The sequence below is a fragment of the Euprymna scolopes genome, chromosome 41, assembly GCF_053919585.1.
Source record: "Euprymna scolopes isolate OS-2025 chromosome 41, ASM5391958v1, whole genome shotgun sequence".
NCBI lineage: Eukaryota > Metazoa > Mollusca > Cephalopoda > Sepiida > Sepiolidae > Euprymna > Euprymna scolopes.
Window position 1 is genome coordinate 27146202 of NC_136522.1, and position 4692 is coordinate 27150893.

Genomic DNA, 4692 nt, shown 5'->3' on the forward strand with positions numbered 1-4692 from the left:
ATATAAAGATCGGTTTTTTTATCGACGAATATTTTGAAAGCTGAATTTTTTTTTATTCCTGTACATTTTTTCCTGATATTTTTCGTTAAAACTCTTGTATAAATACTATTTTTAACCAGTTAAATACGTTGGAGACATTGTCATGGAGTTTAATAATCTCTAGAACAAAGCAGAAGAGAAATTACAAAAGTATCGGTAAAACAAAGTGTTTGTTTACATTTGTTCGCCATTACTGGATGTTGACGTCACGTCACGTGACATGACTAAGCGTTTTTGGATTATGTAATATTAACATTAAAATGACAGGTTTTTTTGGGGGCCCCCCTAGGAGAGAAATGATCAGTTCACCCCCTTTTAATGGTCCGTTTGGTGTGGAATTTCGATATTTGTCATGCGGGTGATCAAGGTTCAATATGATACATAATTTGTCAACTTTGGTTGTGTCTGTCAAAAGTTTGAGCTGACGTCACGTCACGTGACACGTATTGAATAACGTTAAAATGACAGGTTTTTTTGGGGGCCCCCCTAGGAGAAAAACGATCAGTTGACCCCTTTCTACTGGTCCGTTTGACGTGAAATTTCGATATTTGTCATCCGGGTGATCAAGGTGCAATATGATACCTAATTTGTCAACTCTGGTTCCGTCTTTCAAAAGTTTTAGCGTTACAAACAAACATACATACATACATACATACATACATACACACCGATTTTTGCCTTTTATATATATAGAAGATAAGATAAGAAGATATATATATATATATATATATATATATATATATATAGTTTAGTGCGTTAGAAGAAAAGAGTGATCTCAATTTTATAAGAGGAGACTTACCTGGACAATACAAAGCCCAACAAGTATCACTGAACCTTGTATAGAAGAACAATAGGAATGGGAATTGAAGTCACAAAAATTATATATTGGTGAATATAGATTTGTTCATTTATTCAATAAGGGAATACAAAAAATTAGTTGGGAGAATAGAAGACACTCTTTATGCCAAGACATTTCGAAGCCTAATGCTTCTCATCAGAAGAGTAGAGAAGATACTAGGTAACATAGTGGGGATGTGGCGTCTAACGTGGGATTAATTAGGAACGAAATAGATCAATTAAAATTATGTATGATGTTGGGGGAGTTTTATCGAATTCTAGATAAAGGAGGAGCGTATTATATAGAGTGCAATGTAGAAAGGTGTATAGGGTCTTGTCATAGTCTTAAATATATGTGGTATATGTTTTAGAGTTAAGGTGAGGGTATAGTGAAGATGGGTGATAATTCTATTTAATCAATGTGTAAGATGTCTATTATCTATGGAGGGACATGTTGACAAATGCAACCGAGACGACAACAGCACTATGAAGTGGTGTATAATTTTGGGAGGGGTATTATGGTGATGATTTAAGGTGAAAGGGCGAATGGGTATATGCTAAGCAGGAATTGAGCGAGAGGGATTACATGGGACGTTCTGTTCCAGGGTTTTAATTTATTGGGGTGAGGGATGGTTCGGAAGTTAGTTAAGTGAGCAAGTTATGGGGTGGGTCTGGGTGGGTGGTTGTAAGGCTATAATAATGGATTTCAGAATACCAATATATGTTAGGTAATGTGTAGCAATAATTCTAGGTTTTCTTTATTATTAGATATACAGGGAGGGGTTCTGGGTATAAGGCAGCGGTAAAAAGGTAGGGTATCATAGTCTTTTGAGGTGTATAAAAGAACAAAGTAGAGTTTTGGATGTGGATGATTGGCGTAATGGAGTAATAGGGGGAAATATACTATTAACAATAATAATAATAATAATAATAATAATAATAACAATGACAATGATAATAATAATAACAAAAATAATAATAATAATAATCATAATAATAATAATGATAATAATAATAATAATAACAATGACAATGATAATAATAATAACAACGGAGTAACATATATATATATATATATATATATATATATATATATATATATATATATATATATATATATATATATATATATATATATATATATGGGCTTAGCCAGCAAAGCAGAGAGTTAGGAAGACAATACTCTGGGGGTATAAATCTCCATGACAGGAAAAAGTCTGCAAATGTCCACAATATAGTCCTGAAATTCCCGACTGCAAGGACCAGTGATCTATGTTATTTATGAACAAGCAACATATAAACAGTGGAATACATATATGCTCGTTCATAAGCGAGAAAAAGGTTTGTTCCTGTGTGGCGTTTCGGTGAATTGTGTTATTATTCCTAGAAAGATGCGGAGGAAGGAGGCATTACCTCTGTCCATTAAAATTTCCGTGTTTGTCTTGTATATTCTCTGTTATATGGTTCCGTTGGTATTCCTTAGCTAATGTTGATAAAATGTAAACCTTATTCCTCTTTTGCGTATGGAGTAGCAGAATCGGGTTTCGTTCAAAAACTGTGTCGAATTAGCCAAAAGTGAGCGCGTCCAGTTGCTTTCAATTCGAGTGAGAGTCAGATTAATTAGTAGTGGCGACAAAATAGCTGGGTGGGGGAAGTGGGAAGTATACTCTAAGCAGGCGAGTTGGGGTGGTTGATCGACCTTAACTGACGGTCATGAGGCATAGATAGGAGATGGGAGTATGTCTGTATGGAACACGGAGGTGGAAGGGGCGATAATGAGGGAATAACTGTCGGAAGCCCTTATCATGAATTATTATTCAGTAAATTTAAATATTTAAATATAAATATTTCTGGATTGAGTGGGTTAGTGTTATTTTAATTGCATAAGTTTATATGTGTTGGTTTTATATTATGGGGGTTGAATAAATTAGTTCAATTTGTTGGGAGAGTTGTAAGTGGGAGGGGCGGGGGATATTTAAGGGTTCTAATTTTTGGTTTAAGGTTTGAGGTCCAGGGGAGGAGGGGATTTCTAAGTTACTTTTCATTAAGCTTTGGCTTTAAATTGGTGAGGACATATTCTTGGTATAACTTGTGCTACTTGCTAGTTGGGTTGCAGTTTAATTGGTGGAGTTAAGTGTTAAATTTCACGGAATGAGATTTGGTTAGTGTTGTGTCATGGAACAACAGTGAAAATAAGAACACTCAAGTCGAGGTTCAGTTAAGGAAAAAGTGTATTAACAATAATGTACAGAGATAGGAAAGCGTGTATATCTGCTGGGCACTCGGCTAGCAGTTGAAGTGCAGTCGCATCTCTCTCACCGGTGTTGGAATTACTAGCGCTAATAATAGTGCTAATCGGGGTAAATTCATCTGTTCAAGGAAGGCCGGTATAACAGTTAGAGATAATTGTCTGAGAACCTATAGGTAAAGTAGTTGCAGCCTTAGTTTGATCTTGCCATGAGGCAGGTGGTTCAATGTGGGTTTTTTTGTATTAATGTTATATAAGCGTTATATATTCAGAGAGTGTACTAATAGTTTATATTAAAAAGTTAAAGTCTTTGTGGTGGTAACAGCGGAGAAAAGGTCTTTGTGGCGATTGCAGAAGGGGAAAAAATATTTGGGGTGTTAGCCGTTTGCTAGGAGTAAGGAGCAGCGAGGGAGGGTGTTATGTTTTTGCGTGGTTGATGTTAGAAATGGTAAATATTATTTCCTGCCTGGCAGTGTTCTTTAAGCGGGGTTATTTGCATTTTCGTATTTGAACTTTTTCTTGTGCCTTCAACTGCAAATTATCTCTTGTTTAGAGTTGAGAATGTTTGATTTATTCGGTGCCGTTATAATCTCGATCGCCTCTGCGTTATAGAGTAGGCAGTATTTAGAGCCTGGGCTGTAAGATTTGAATTTTCTTAATATTTTCCATTTTAATGAGAAGTTTATTTTGTTTTGTTTCAAATTTCTTACTAGGTTAGATAGGGTTGTTTTGTCTGAAGGGTCTCCCTGGGGAATGATTATAAGTGGTTTGAAATGAAATTCTGGCTTTTGTCGGAAAGGAAGATAATCCTATGTATGTATGTATGCATGTATGTATGTATGTATATATATATATATATATATATATATATATATATATATATATATGTATGTGTGTGTGTGTGTGTGTGTGTGTGTGTGTGGTCCTGCTCGGAAAACTGATAATATGGAAACATTTTTCAATTATGACTGAAAAATCAAAGTCCGTATGTGGAATAATTTTTAATTAAGGAATATGTTAGGGGATTTCTTCCTTACAGCTATAATTCTTTTTCTTACTAAATTTAGAAAAAAGCACAAATAAAAACTAAATGGTTTTGCTGCATCCCAGGCAACGGGTGTAGATGTAGCTAGTACATAGATACATTAAAGCATACTTACCCTCTGGATCAATATTAGATGTAACTGATCCATTGTTTGCCTCCGGTTGTGTTATGTTTAGTCGACAGTTTAACCTCGGGCAAACAACACTCACATCATTTGTGTTGCAATTGATGAATTTCGGTAAGGTTTTGTCTAAGAAAGAAACAGAAAGATATCATTTATTTTGCAAAAAGTAAATCTAGTATTAAACTCTCGACTTCGGAGCATCAGCATCAGCATCATCATCTGCAGCAGTAGTAGCAGCAGCAGCATATTCGCTTTAACCTCATATAATATTATATAGTAAGTATTACTGCTAGAAATAAATTTCATAAAATAAGTCAAGATCCATAACAAAAAATACAAGTAAAATCTATTAAAATGAAATTAATTCATCGTAATTTTTACTCTATTTTGAAGAACAAG